We start from the raw sequence: 16,310 nt of genomic DNA on the forward strand, positions 1-16,310 counted from the left end.
TCCTTGCGTGCGAAGATGTAGCTGGTGGGTCCCAGCAATCAGGGGGCGAATCATTTTTTCGGACGCACTTCCTTGCGTGCGAAGATGTAGATGGTGGGTCCCAGCAGTCAGGGGGCGAATCTTTTTTTCGGGCGCACTTCCTTGTGTGCGAACATGTAGCTGATGGGTCCTAGTAGTCATGGGGAAACGTTTTTTTGCAAAATACAGTGGCCCGTCCGGTGGGTCCCTGCTGTCAGGTGGAGGAATAATTATTTTGCGCGTAATAAGGAGGCACTTCCTTGCTGCGGCCGTGGACCCAGCTGTCAACCTCTCCATGTTCAGTCCACGTCCGATGGAAGCCATTCCTTGACTATGTTGACCATGCCGCGCCAAGAGCACCAGGGCAGTGGACGACGACGAGGCCTAGGAAGGGGACAACCCGGAGCCGAGGAAGACGCGGCAGTGGATGCCCACACGTAGAGGAGTATGAGGGTTCACTCGTTCGGCTGCGGTGTGAGGCTGCCATCGCCGCAGAATAACAGGGGGTGTGGGTGCGTAGAGGGATGGCCTGGCCGGCGGTGGGAGTAGTAGGGGGCGGTGAGGCCTCCGCGGCATCACAGCCGGCCACGGGCGGCAGGAGCAGGCGGCATGACCGACCCTGCTTTGGGCGGCTGGAGCAAGAAGACCAGAGGTTGAAGAAGCACTACGGCCGTTGGATGGACATCGTACGGTCACTAGAGCTAGAATCGTTCATATATTGACTAAAGTTGACAAAGGCCTCCGTCCCAGTCAACTTAGTAGGCCCACAAGTCAGCCTCCCACCAAGGTGGGTCCCACCTAGCAGGGGGTATTCATTTTTTTGTGCGTAATAAGGAGGCACTTCCGGTGGGTCCGAGCTGACAGCGGGGGGAACGTTTTTTCCGTGAAATATGATGGCCCGTCCTGTGGGTCCCAGCAGTCAGGGGGAAACATTTTTTTCGTGAAATACTGGTGGCCCGTCCGGTGGGTCCCTGCTGTCAGGTGGAGGAATAATTATTTTCTGCGTAATAAGGAGGCACTTCCTTGCGGCTGCCGTGGACCCAGTTGTCAGCCTCTCCACGTACAGTACTCTTCCGATGGAAGTCGGTCATTGACCACATTGACCACGCCGCCCAGAGAGCACCACGGTGGTGGACGACGGCGAGGCCTAGGAATGGGACGACGCGGAGCCGGGGAAGACGCGGCAGTGGAAGCCCGCGCGGAGAGGAGTACGAGGGTTCACCGGTTCAGCTGCGGTGTGAGGCTGCCGTCGCCGCAGAATAACAGGGGCTGTGGGTGAGTACAGGATGCCCTGGCTAGCGGTGGGAGTAGTAGGGGGCGCTGAGGCCTGCGCGGCAGTACTGCCGGCCACGGGAGGCGGGAGTAGGCGGTCCCGCCGGTGCTGCTTTGGCGGCTGGAGCAAGAAGATCAGAGATTGAAGAAACGCGACGGCCGTTGGATTGACATCCAACGGTTACGTCTGCTAGAATCGTTTGTTGACGTATATAATAACTAAAAAAATCTTGCATACGCGTCAACTAAACAGGCCCACAAATCAGACCACTCGCTCTTTTTTTAAATAATTTATATATAGCTCATGGCAACTTCTTATGCAATTTGTTGCAGTCGTTTTTTTGGTAGGCCAGGGCCAATTTCGCATATTTCTATGGGTTCCAAACTATTTTTAATACTGAAATGTCAAGCCAGATTTAAAGTACTTTGAAGATATATTTGAATTAGGTTAATGCCCAGTGAAATAGGAATCTGAAAATGTGAAAAAAATCAGAAATTATAAAGTAATTGCCAATTTGTCATCTGTTTTTATATTTACAACCCATTTCACATTACTTTCAAGATTTGCAGGCGTCTTGAAAGAGTTGCAGCCCATCAAGGCGTAGAAAAATAAGTAGGCATGGATTGGGTATTCTTCAGAAAAAATAAACTAGGCTCATTTTCACAAAGAAAAAATAGCTGGGCTGGTCACATGGTGAACATAAAATATAAGCCTGGGCTAGACGGGCCACAACCCAGTTCAAACCCTGCCCCGTCTCAACAATACCAAACAAAAAATACTGCTCGAGTAGCTATGTCCCAGGTGTCAGCCAATCTTGTGCTTTTCTCTTGTCTATTGACTATATACGCTCACAATGTCGTGGGTCCCAGAAGTCAGGAAAACACTAGGAGGAAGCATTTTCTTTTTCCATACGCTGACGTGGTGGGCCCCTACTGTCATCCTCTCCACGTACTTCTGTCGATTCCTGTTGTTTGTTGACCATGTTGACAACGCGAGAGGGCGGCGCCGTGGCGAGCGAACCAAAGCGCGCAGAGGACGTCGGCGTTAATGATTTAGGAGACGGTGGGGCGGCGATGCGTGCGCTGAGGCGCAGCCAGCCGTGGGAGGCGGAAGCAGGCGGCCCCGCCGGCGCTGATTTGGTTTTGGCGGCTGGAGGAAGACAGGACTGAAGAAACACAATAGACTGTAAAAGCAGTAGGAGTACTTAACAACCTTAACTGAAACCAGCAGGGGCACTTAACAACCAAAGCTGAAAGCAGTATGAGTACTTATACAGGTTCAACCATACAAAGCACGCCTCGAACAGTGCTACTTTTCCTATAGTTAACCAAGGGTGAGGCCGCCAAGCCCCAGGACAAGGCCCAGGCCCCACCCCGTGCATCCACAACCTTCTGAAAGCGGCTTCATCTCGCAACGTGGTCAATAAACATGATATTCGTTTTAGAGCGATGGAAAAGCATGAACATAATCTTCTGTCCTATTCTCCAAGATGGACGGGCCTTCGTTATTTGAGACCACCCATGAATAAGTATCTTTTCACCTCCAAGGGGAATTGAGTAGGTCGACATAAACATCATGTTGTGACCAAGCGCAAGTCTGACCTGACCATGGTCAGGCATCTGTATAGGAACAATAGAACTCGGCAGTTCCTGTTTCAAGAAGATCACAGCTGTAAAACTGTGTATAAGCAATAGTTTATGAACAACATATATGACAGAAAACAGCTCGTACCATAAGTTTCTCGACACAGTTGGACCTGTTCAGCGAGTGCAGCAGTGGAACACATATCCCACGTGGCCTTCCACCATTGAAACGCCCCACAAGGACCTTAAGACGATCAATAAAGTGTAGGAACTTGTGGATGTCGATCCAGTCAACTTCAGTGCCATTAGTAACAGCCGAGTTATTACAGAGTAACAAACGAGTAGACTGCTTAACTCTGAAAAACCTACACGTGCCACCAATTATAAGAAAATATTAGTTAGAAGTAGCATCTTCGTGAGAGATTCGTTGCTACTTCTAAAGTTAAATTGTGATTAGTTAGACAGAATAGGTGGATTAAGAAGTAATCGAAGCAACAAGCAAGAACCAGATAAAAAACTAACATGGATGAACAATTGGAACGACGTCGGGGTGGAAGATCGAAGTGAAGATGAGACCAGGTTCTGCTATTTCCATCAACATCCGTGCGCCAACTTTCAGTCCGTAACACTTGAGAAAGTTTATCCAAGTTCGGCCATAAAAAATCAGCGATCTTCTTGGTTCATGAACCCAACTTGGAACTTATATCCATGGCTTGTCTTCACTGTGACCATTAAACTAGTGTATTCAGTTATGGCAAGGCCGAGCATCTTGAGTACATGTGTTCTGGCAGAGCAAATAATACACTGCAGGAAAAATAATATGAGAACACAACATGTTCAAAATAACCCCACCCTCCCGGATAGAAAAGAGGATTCTAGGAACATACTGTGCGCGTTTCAAAATGCTGTGTTAGGATGAGAAGGAACAAGTGTGGCGTCTCGCCGAGGGCGTAGAAACCTATAGGGTACTCGCACTTTGGGCACTGCAAATGAAACACACTAGATTTAGTAGGAAGAAAAATGCATCAACGGCGGTGGCTGCCATCCTAGGATTACCTGCGACCAAGGGACTTGGATTTATCGGGGATGGATGAAGAATTCGTACCTGGTTCTCCATGAGAAAACCCTATGCAATCGCCGAGAGGGGGTTTTCTCTAAACAAGCAGACGAGGGAGAAGGGGATTCAGGCCCAGTGAAATATTGCCGCTTCGTCCGTCTAGCTTACTGCTAAAGCTGGAAAGGGGGGTTGTGATTTGACGGCTCATTAGGCATTACTGCAATGCTACGACCGGGGTGTGTCTACCGTGAAGTTGTGCACTCTAATTTGTGCATATGCACATGGACCCCATTGCCGGTTGCCCCACATATCAGCGAAAGGAAGTAGAAAGATAGGAGTAACTAGTTACACATAAATATATTTTTTGACAGAGAGATACTCCATCTATAAAGAAATATACAAATCTTTTATATCACAAGCTCACCTTGCCGAGAAATATACTCCCTCTGCAACGCACAGGCATTATGGGGGTTTAGCTTTTTTTTATGGGGGTTCAGCTGAGAATATAATACTCAGATTTTTTTGAAGGATAAAAGATGCTTTATTGAAGATTAATAGTCATAGGTATACAAATAATTTCGGGGGTTCCTGTGAGCCAAAGATGGCGTCCACAGGGCAAAGAAGTAGCAGCTTTTGCGAGCACATGCGCTTCAACATTACACTCGCGTTTTTCATGTATGATCTCCATGGTTTGGAACATATTCTTCTTCATCTTGATCTCGTCCATAATAACTTTGCTGGGCCCCAAGTATGCCTCTCAGATATGCTTGACTGTTGCTGAACAATCGGTGCTAATCTAAACTTGTTGCAGGTTTTAAGTCAAGAGCCAGAGATAGCCCCTCGCAACATGCCATTGCCTGTAGGATCTCTGGATCAATAACACTTTCGCACACCAGTGCTGATGCTCCAAGGAAGAAGCATGTATGATCCCGGCTCACAACTGCCAGGGCTCCCCTTTCACCATTGCAAGATAACACATCATCAACATTCATCTTCGCCCAACCCACAGCAGGAGGAGGACGCCACTTCTGCATTGAGCTAGTGCTTTTCGAAACCAGGTTCTGGACTTTGGGCCGCAGGCCAACCCTGCATGTTTGGGGGCCCATGTGTTCTACTTCAACGCTTTTCATATTGCAAGCGATCGGTACGGCGCTGGTTTTAGATGTTGTCGCAGGCGAATACACAAAATTGAATAAAGCACGGTAGCTATTGGAATGAAATCGAACGACAGTTCCTAACCAGCAACCAGAGTTGCAATTCTATCAACGATATACCATGTGATAAATAATACTGTCGTACTACTTATACACATAGTACACTTGTTTCACCATGCCAGATTATTACATCAAAATCTCTCGGAGGATAGATTAGTTCGGCAGTTGCATGCTACTACTGAAGAATTTCAAAGTTGATTTGGACCAGCTCTCCTTGCCGAGAAAGTTTGATTTTGACATCATCCCCTACCGCAAGATATGATTTAGATTTGAACCTTGACCGTCCTTTAGCATCAATCATCATGCGACCATCCTTTGTACTTATGGTATATTGAGCAGGTTCATTCACACCAAGGCTGTGCATGGTAAGAGAAACTTGGCCGCGGTCGCCCGGATTGTTGAATGACTCCCTCGTTGCTCTAGGAATTCTGTTTGCAAACAAGAAGACATACCCAAACAGTTAGATCAACACATTGAATCATGTGAAACAACATGGAAAGAAAAAAGAATGAAGCACTTGGGCGGCCAATGCTTACCAAGAAGGTTGACATGTCGGTTTTTGTAAGGACTTTGGTATGTGAAGTGCGAACTGCAGCCCAGTCTGTTGCCGGTGGAACTGCACGGGCCGGAGCAGATGCAAGTGCAAGTGTTGGTGTAGGTGCCGAAGCCGCTGCTGCTGCCGGAGATGGTGCTCCTTGTAGAGCTGGTGCCGGTGTCGGAGCAGGTGCCGATGTCGATGCCCGATCCTCCGGTAGATCAGACTGATCCGCTGACGCGGTCGGTGCCCAATCCTCAGCTGGATCAGACTGAGCTGTTGCCGTTGTCAGTGCTAGAGCAACTACCGGTGCTCGATCTGTGCGAGACAGCGGCGATCGTGTCTGGTCTGCTATGATCAGTTTTCTAACTTGACTAGGATCCGTGACCGTGATCTAGTTTTTTCTTCATTTCTTTTAAACACGAGAAGGACTAATTGTGGTGTTTTTGTTAAACCAAACTGCAGTTCATCATAGGGATTCAGCTTGTACTCAGACAATAGACTGATCCAATTTTTTCCAGTAATATAAGTGATGGATAGTGCCTTCGTTACTGACACGACATAAGAAGTGAAACCTGCAAAAATAGCCATCGTAGAGCAAACCAAACGGTTTATTCTGTGATGAATGTCAGATGGCAAAACCTACATCGTAAAATTGCAAGAAAAGAAAGAAAACATGACATTAAATCAATAAGATTTAGACAGTAAATCAATAAGATTTACTTGATGTGACATGAGTGAATCCTTACCAGGAAATCACTATGTTGAAGTAATAAACAGAAGATTGATCGTCCAACTACGCGTGGCATGTAGGGGCCCCGCCTACTCCCACAAGCAGGACAGTCCAAAGGTCGTGACAAATCGTATGGACCGAACATCCATGGGACTGGAAATCCTGGTGGGTGCGATAAACCCTGCAATGCATACAGATATTGGAGTGTAACCATAATTGATAAACAGTCCTCACAAAAAATATGATCTGGATACTTCAAAATATACAGACTGAATTGAGTGGACAGACATTAACATAGACCGTTCTCAGGACTAACCACACACCAAAAGCGGCAGTACTAATAAACAATACAGGGTTCACAAACACAAATCAAGTACTGAACAATAGTACTTACTACAGACAAACAAAGTTGCACTAACTAAACTCTGCAGACTATTTATTGCCACCGACCTACGGGATGAACCCCGCCTAACTGACTAGGCCATGGACTTCGTGTGAGATGTCTACATGCACCATCACCATCTTGTCAACCTTGGAGAACCTAACAGAGTGGTCTTTCCACTCATAAACATGATGATGAAGACAGGCCACATCAGATTTGTTGGGAAGCTTTACAAGAACCACACCCTTCGTAATCGAAGGCACAACCAGGAAATTGTTGTGGTCAAGTACCACCTCGAGAACACGCCTGACAACAATGCTACAAGAAAACATTAGTTCAGGACACGTGGCGACAAGGACACAGCAGCTGGATAGTTCAGCAGTAGAACTCATCATCAGGTCTTCCAGTTCACACGGCATGACTTTGAGAACTTCATCTCCACCGCGGACCTGGTTCTAATTCAAACAGAAACCATATTTTATTACTACCTCCGTTCAGAAATATAAGATGATTTTCGATATTATACTCCATATATGACTACATATACGCACAGAAATGAGTGAACAAAGACACTAGAACATGTCTTCAAAGGCATGAGAGCAGAGGGATTACATGCAATATCCATAACACAAGTTACTGAGGCAAATATACCCTCTTAAAAGGTAGCATTGATGTTCATAAAGTACTCCCTCCGTCCCAAAATTCTTGTCTTAGATTTGTCTAGATACGGATGTATCAAGTCACATTTTAGTATTAGATACATCCGTATCTAGACAAATCTAAGACAAGAAATTTGGGACAGAGGGAGTAGTTGAAAGTAATCTATAAGAAATCAGTGTCAACCTCTCGCATGTTTTGGTCAAAAGAGGAATTTAGAACCGTCATTTGGCACACTAAAATCACATGCAAGATCACCCAGAAAGTTGTACTACCAGTACTAGTACTGCGTGTTAGATGAAAAAACACGATCAAGATCGAGAAAAAGATCGTCAACAAGAGACATTACCTGGACTTGCTTAATGAGGGATCCCGGAGAGGGGGCTTGGACAGGGCGATGGCTTTGAGCTTGTCTGCGGTAGTCTCGGCGGGGTGCTTGCGCTTCTTCGTACCATGAGCCTTGACGGTTTTGGCCAGAGCCATAGACATCACGTCGGCCGGTGCTCCGGCGTCCATCCAAGAGAGGAAGCTGAGAGAGAAGAGTGAAAGGAGGAACGAGATGAGGGAGAAGCGAAGCGAGTGGGGGTTTTCTTCAAGAGAGGAAGCTGAGAGAGAAGAGTGAAATGATGGTTGCTTCGTCCGTCCAACTTACTGCTGGAAAGGAGGGGGTTTTGTGATTTGACGGCTCATTGGGCATTACTGCGGCGGTTCGATCGGGGTAGTCTACCGTCACTCTACTACGGAGTAATTTAGTGCATGGCTGGTGGACCCAGGTGCTGGCTGTCCCACACGTCGGCGAAAGTGAGTAATTTAGTGCATGGCTGGAGGAGGATCCGCACGGTAGAGCGTGTCCACTGTTTTTCTGAAGAAAAAAATGATTACAGCAAGCGTTTCCACTCTTACGACGGAGGAGTGCGAAACACGGCAGCCACTTGAACATACACAGTGCTCCTACTACTAGGCATGTGCAGTGGTTCATACGTCAGTACTACACAATCTTGTTGCTAGTGTAGTAAGATATGACGATAACAAATGATGTTGTGCGCATGTCAACTACTCCTATATGTAACATAGTACCGCTTTTTCGACTGTCCGGTCGAGAATGAACGGTGAGATCAATGTTAACAGAACTAGGTCCACAGCGCACGGAGAGTACGGTGCTACAGTACTCCATGAAACATGAACCATATGAAGCACGAATAGTGTTAGGCAGGGTGTATGAAGGGTGCACGGGATGGGAGCAAAAGTTCCCTTCTCGACCCACTTTTGGGTGTTTGGCAGAGTGCATGAAGGGTGCATGAGTCCACACTAGTAGGTTGACAAAAATACACGAAGAGGAAACAACTATATTGAGATGAGAATGCAACCAAACACACCCACACGCTTTGTGCTACAGTGACTGATCTGCACCGTCTGAGTTTGATCCAACGGTCATGTTGCGCCGAGACATGGACATGCCCATGCAGAGGGCGCCTAAACACCACCGAAGTCCCTCTGCTTCTCGAGGCGCACGACATTGGTGATGCAGGGTGCAACCGCCCGCAGAGCCCGCTCCTGGTCGGCGGGAGCCAGCTCGTCAAAGACGGTGTCCAATGGCACGAATGGATTCTGGTGACGGATCCCTGAAAGCATTCGCCTGGCAACGGCGACGGCAGCCCGCAACCCCTCCTTGTCCAGCTCAGCCCCCACCATCGCGCGGAGACGGCTCAGCTCCTCGGAGATATAGGTGAAGAAGGAGACCAGGTCAGGAAGCCACAGCTCGTTGAAGTCGACTGGGTGGTCGAACGGGTTTAGCCCGACGACCGACATCGTCGCGCTGGCACGACGGTAGGCATCGCGCAGCCGCAACATGTGCGTGGCAACTTGGTTCACCAAGTGGCTGAAGCGATACTGGACCTCGTCACGATCGGCCCGCTTGTGCTCCAGCCGGCTCCCCAGATGGCCTATCGTATCTCTCACTTCCTGCAGCAACGCCGCCGACGCCTCGAGCATCTTTGTGGTGGACGTCTGCCGCTTTTGAAGCTCTATGAACTCCCGCACTTTACGGAGGAGCATGGCACTCCTCTCCTCCTTGATCTCACGGAGCTCCGCGTCCTTGGCCCTGAGCTCCGCATCCTTGGCATGGAGCTCCTGTGTCAGGCGCCTCACCTCGACTCCGTGATCTGCTGCGCTGCCATGGAACCAGGTAGAAGCAATGGGGAGAGGAAGCAAAGGGGGCGAAACGGCTGAAAGGCAATGCAATCTACGGGAAGGCAGAGGGAGCGAGGAATCTTTTGGTTTTCACCACGGTAAAACACCAGTCGACGACTTCTCACATTAGGGAGCAGTGGGTTTTTATAGGCGGAGTCATCATGACTAATTGCTGCCACGCCTACTCCCATCAATCAAAAAATTAAAAATCCTACCGCGCCTGCTCCCGTCAATCAAAAAATTAAAAATCCTGCCACACCCAAACACCAGAGCAACGCCGCGGTGGATATTTAAATTTACCTGCCGACAAGTAGATAAAAAAAGGGGTGAAAAAACAAATGTGGCGGTGGCCTAGCTAATCGGTCGAACTAGCCCAACTAGCTAGCCACCGTGCTTCACTGATGTACTCAGCAGGAAAGGTGGTCTTTCGTGATTTGACGACTCATTTACTTGCTTCGGCGCTACGACTGAGGAGGACCTAGAAAACGCGTGGTAGGGCGTCCCACGTCAGGAAGAATATATGCGTGCACCACCCGGGAGGACCCCGAAACCGCGCAGTAGGGTGTGCCACGTCTCGGCACGGAGGAAAAATGTGCGTGTAAAAATATACTGTATCATACGTACTAGTACCTATGGTTCGACCTTGGGACCCAGCCAGTCGGTCGAAAACACCCCACTAGCCACACAGCTTCATCATGCAAACGTGGCATGGAGGATAGATGTGGTTAGCTCCGTCTCGACCAGCCACAACATCTCTTGTTCTAGGCGATTCGTCTATTTTCCAAGCTTTTTTGTTGTAATAACACCACGGCAAGCTAGCGCCGCTCTTCGTGTGTGCTCGTGCAAAGGTTAGAGGATGGAGAGAAGAGAGATTGAGATCGCAGACCTGGGACCCACCAGTAAGTGAGACAACGGTCATGCACGTGTTGACGAGGCACTCCCTCTACTCTACTCAACGCAAGTACTGTATAAAATCAAGTTATGGGACAAAGCCAACAACCGTTTGTTTTTTCAGGCTATCGACTTACGCTTTGTAGTCCAGGTTGCCAGTTCGAATCTCGTCTTTCAGATTTGTTAGTTTTAGGTCCAAATTTGATTAATGACAAGTGGGACCCCCGTGTGTTGTTCCGATATTTCAGTGTAGGATGGTTTTTTTGAACAAACACTTTGCGCGGTTAGACAAGTAACGGCACGAGTTACACGTATTTTGCAAGTTTACGAACAAAAATGACAGCGGCATAGAATATCACATCCACCCCGCAGCTTAGATACTATGGTGATACGAGTTTTTACACCGTTGGAAGTGAGATCCAATGGCTTGGGAGTAGTCTTTGTAATTATGCGCAATTTCCAAACTCTCCAAAGGTTTTTTTTGCAAATAAAACATTCAGGCCTCGTGTGTGCCGCTGCATCTTCGATCCAACGGCTCCCCGGTGCTCATATTAGGTGCTCCCCGTAGCTTAATTACCCGCTACGGTGATATGAGCATCTAGGTCGTATGATCAGTGATCAGATGGCACATGCGTAGTACTTGTACTTTCTGCGCATTTCCCAAACTCTATCAGCCGTATATTGCAAAAACATTCAAACCTCCTACTGTGGGCCGTTAGATCTCAGTGAACTCGTATCACCATAGAATCTACGGTGCGGGAGCACCTCATACTCTCCCGTGCGAGAAAACATAAGGTGCTATCGCAGCTTGGATGCTACGGTGATACGAGCTTGGAGGTCGTTTGATCTGAGATCCAATGGCATCTGAGCAGTCTTTGTGCTTGTAAGCAGTGGCCGAACTCTTTTGGGGCTTTTCTGCAAAAAACCATTCGAACCACCGAGGAGGTGTTGGGTCACAAATCCAACGCCTCCGAAGAGCTTGTATCACCAAAGCATCTAAGGTGTGGTAGCACATGATATTCTTACATACAGGAGAATATGATGTCCTCCTTCATCTTAGATGCTACGGTGATACGAGCTTCGAGGTCGTTGGATATGGGATCAAAGGGCATCTAAGTAGTTTTTGTACAAATTGTGTGCAATTCTCAAACTCATCAAGGTTTCCTGCAAAAATATTAAGACACATCATGTGAGCTGCTATATCTCAGATCTACAAGCTCCAAGCAACTCGTATCGGCATATAGCATCTAAGGTATGGGGGCACATGATATTCTCCCGGGGAGGAGGGGTGGGGGTGCACAACCAATCGGTGGTTGGGAGGGTGGGGACAAATATAATCTAAACAACCCTAAACAGAGCTCCACAATTTTATCTAAGGTCGAGGGGTTGACCCCCGACAATCATAGCTCCGCCTAAACACAACATTTGCATGTACTGTAGTACTAGACTTAATATTCATGTTTCAGTTTCATGTTCATTTTAAATATTGAACTGAGGACCATGGATGTCTTACATTTTACTCCCTTCGTTCCTAAATATTAGTCTTTTTAGAGGCTTCAAATGGACTGGCACATACGGATGTATATAGACATATTTTAGAGTCTAGATTCACTCATTTTGCTCCGTATGTAGTCACTTGTTGAACTCTCTAAAAGACTAATATTTAGGAATAGAAGGAGTATTTTTGAATTCGTGTCATACATGCATGGTTTGGAAAAATAGATGCACTATACTTATTGGATTGTTGTTGTGTTCGTGCGTGTGTGTCTCTGTGTGTGTGTGTGGTCATATGCTTGATACATACAAAGTTTTCTCACCTCCATATTGTTCATCTTTTAAATTTGAATTTGCATTGGAAAACTTACTAGGGATACCATGAAATGTGAAATCCACGTTGAGATCACTATATCACAAACTCACTCTAATTCAACAACTCGTCATAAATCAATTACCACGTTGAGATTAGTATTTGCAAGGAAAATACGGGTATTGTAATACACATAGATTCGTTCGGCAATTTAAAAGGTTCCTTTCGTATTCTCGAATGGTAGGACCCAACGGCGTACCAGCCAGACCTTGGCTCGTGTTGATCCTAAAAAAACCGGGCTCGTGTCCTTCGGTGGCGTGCGTGGTACGCACATTAGGCAACCCCAACCAGTCGAGCCTCAGCGTTTCAAGTCGAAATATCTGGCGGCCAGAATTCCAGCCCTAGGAAATTCCCCTCATGTCCCCGGTCCATAATGACTACCGATGAACAACGGAGGGATGCTTTAGTAACTAGACAACGTTACCTACCGTGCCGAGCACGGTTCAATTCCCTCGGTCGCCGCTCGTCAAGGTCACCCGTCAACTGCATTGCCTAGTACTACTACTACTACACCAGGATGAGCACAGAATTGAGCCCGTTTGTTCGTGCCTAGTACTTGAGTTAATATATCAGGCAATGCACTGGTACGGAGGGATTATCCTTTTACTCTGCATATATAACTTGTCTGAAGTCTAACTAAGAAAAATGTTTGAACAAATCCTTTCTTAAGAAATACAACATGACAGATGTATGGCTTGAAAATTTATTGCATGATGCAGGTTATGATATTGTTTCGAATCCTGGATCTTAAATTTCAGAAAATCCAAAAGTGAGCATAAATTCTTGAAACTAAGCATGGTCACGTGATATGGCACAAATATTACTTCGTAAGTTTTTTCTTCAATTTGAGACAAGCTGCTTATGACAAGTTGCACAAATGAAGAGCCAAGGTATTTTGGAACAAAGACCTGTCACGTTAAGGCAAACGCTTTCACTATTGAAACCATGGGCGTTTACTTGCCGCCACGAGTCCCCGCTTCTCATCGGCAGGTGCCGTCTGAGCAAGCGTGTGAGTCGACCGGAGGCGTGCGAGCAGACCGCTGCGCCGGCTGTCAAGGAGGCGTGCGAGCAGACCGCTGTGCAGGCTCACTGGGAGGCGAGCCCTTTGACCAGGCTCCACCGCCCATCGTCGTCCCAACTGCTCACACTTTTAATGTCGCCGGCGCCGCAGTTTAAAATCAACCCTGCACTACCCGGTATCGCTACAATCCTCTCTCTTCCTCTCCGATTCTCCTGTCGCCAACCTCCAACTAGCCTGACCTAAACGTACGCCATGCCGCATCACGATGGTCTGCCCTTAGTGTTCCAGTTTCCCGAGGAAGACACCCAGCCGGAGTCTCAAGAACATAAGGCACTTTGGGACGAGCTTGAACTGGCCTTGCGGGAAGACACCGCGCCTTTCCCCGCTCCCGTTTCGGCTCCCTTCGCCCCGACTGCACCAATGCCCATCCTCGTGGCATTGATGGGCTAGGAGCCGCACATAGTCGTCGAGCTTGATCCCACGGGGTTCCACGAGGTCCCCGCCGACTTTCACACGCCCGTGCACCTGCCAGCGCATGCACCTGCGCGTGCACTGACGCGCACGCCCATGCCAGTGCCCATGCACCTACCAGCGCATGCGCCTGCGCGTGCACTGACGTGCGTGCCCGTGCCGGTGCCCGTGCACACGAATGTCTCCGCCACACCGTTGACAGCGCCTGTCCCCGTGCGGGTGCCAGTGTCCCCCTCAGCGGCATGGATGGCCGCTGTTGACCGCTTCCTTGCACCAACGCCAGTCGCCTCCTCTCGCTAGTTGACTCGCTTCGAAGTCCAGAACATTTTGGCCTTCCTTGAAGCTTGGCCAATGTCCAGGAGTGCACCAACAACGGCGCAAGACACCTCCGTCGCCGTCGGTCAGTGGCCCGACGACACACAGAGCACGGCAGAGGAGCCGTTTCCCACCGTGAGACGCCCCCGCCGCCGCCGCGTAATCTAAATTTGCCATGAAAAACGTTCGGATTGCCATGCTTAAAATTTGAACGTTTATCATTTCCGTTTATTTTATATCGATCGTCGTATAATTTAAAGTCGGAGTCAGACTGAACGAAATGTATGGTTTGATCGATTGAATGTTCTGCTAGAGCCGTATCACATTAAATATAAAACGTCATCAAGCCACATGTATTCCTTGTGATCCAATGACCTAGACTGCTTCAATGTCGAGCGCTCAACACGTTTAGCGTGCAGTTAATTTCATGCCAAAAATTAGTGCTAATCACATGACAACATGCAAATAATATCCTAGTAGTTAATATCCTCATGCACTTAATATACTTCCAAATTAACGTGCATTGCACGTACACACTGACTAGTGATGCTAGTACGTGAAACTGGTGCCGTGACTTGTGAACGCGTCCAGATATGGTCAACGGCAACATCGCCCGCGAGTTCTTCCTATTTGCCCGTGCGTCTAAACGCAGAAGGGGAGGAGAGAGAGAGCACACATGGAACCCACCAGTAAGTGAAGGCGAATAGTATTAAAAATAATATTACATGTTATCCATTAATTAGGTTGTGGTAATATAAAAACATTATGTGAACAAAGGGGGTACACGAAACATTGCTATTCTACGTATGTTGCCTATTGACGTGCGGCTTGAAGGCCCGGTCGCATGTTCGATCCTCGTCCTTTATTCTTTAATTTGTATATGGGTCCAAATTTGTTTCATGACATGTGGGCCCCTCGGTGTGTAGTTTGTAGCACTTTAATTTGTGGGTCGAAATTTGTTCCATTCCAAGTGGACTATCGGTGTGTAGTTTTGTAGCTTATTTATAATAATTAAAGAGAACAACATAGTTTTTCAATAATACCATGGTGCGACGTTGAAGGAGAGAAATGACGTGCGAGAGAGCGATGACCGAGCCAGAGGGAAATCAACTAGGGGAGTTGCGTGGGTTGCAACGGTGTTTGGAGTAGTTGTGGGCCGAATGCTACGAAAATATAATCTAAACCGACCGGAATGAATGCCTACACAAACTAATCCAAGGTTGGAGTGCCCCTCGCAATGTAAATAGCTCCGGCTTTGCGAGGGACGGAGAGGTAGTAGCTTCAACGCGTGGAAGATACGGTGTGAGAAAGCGAGGTCAATCGAGAGACATATAGATAGAGAGACAAAGTGAGTCTGGTCTGACATTCATTGAACAAATATATATGCTCAGGAGAGATATTGTCCGATTGAGCTTTTTGGCAAGGGTGAGGGCTGTAAGATAGAGCTTGAGAGATGATCCAGTCACAGACGTGTAGATATATTTTGTGCGTGGGAGGAAGCAAGGTCAACCGATCACATAGGGTCGCCGTGCGATCGAAAGAGTGAGACGGGTTGGAGAGAGTGACCTAGATAGACGATGTGCGTGAGAGAGTATACAATGTGAATAGGTCGAATTGGGCTCAAACATGGTGATATATCGTTTTTGTTCGAGAAAGAGCAAGGTCAATCGAGACATATAGAGAGAGAGAGAGAGAGATTGAGTGAGCGTGGCCCACCATGAGGTCGAAAGAGTGGCGGCGGCTTGGATGGACTGACCCAGATAGACAATCTGCGTGAGAGAGTATAGAGTGTGTCGATTGAGGCCCGAACAGGGAGATATATCATCTGTGTGTGAAAGAAAATGGGGTTAAACGGGACTCAGATAAAGAGAGCGAGATTGAGCAAGTGTGGCTCACCGTGCGGAAGAAAGAGTGAGATAGTCTCGAGGGAGTGACCTAGATATACAACGTGCGTGCGTGCGCATGAGAGGTTGGGGGGCTAGATAGGCAATGCATGTATTTAGCGCGAGAGGGTGAGAGGGAGAGGGGGGGGGAGAGAGAGCTCGGCATGGGGTGCAATGGCTGGTGTGTGAGGTAAATACATTTGGTAACAGAGTGGAAAAG

Source organism: Triticum aestivum, chromosome 2A, assembly GCF_018294505.1.
Source record: "Triticum aestivum cultivar Chinese Spring chromosome 2A, IWGSC CS RefSeq v2.1, whole genome shotgun sequence".
Taxonomy (NCBI): Eukaryota; Viridiplantae; Streptophyta; class Magnoliopsida; order Poales; family Poaceae; genus Triticum; species Triticum aestivum.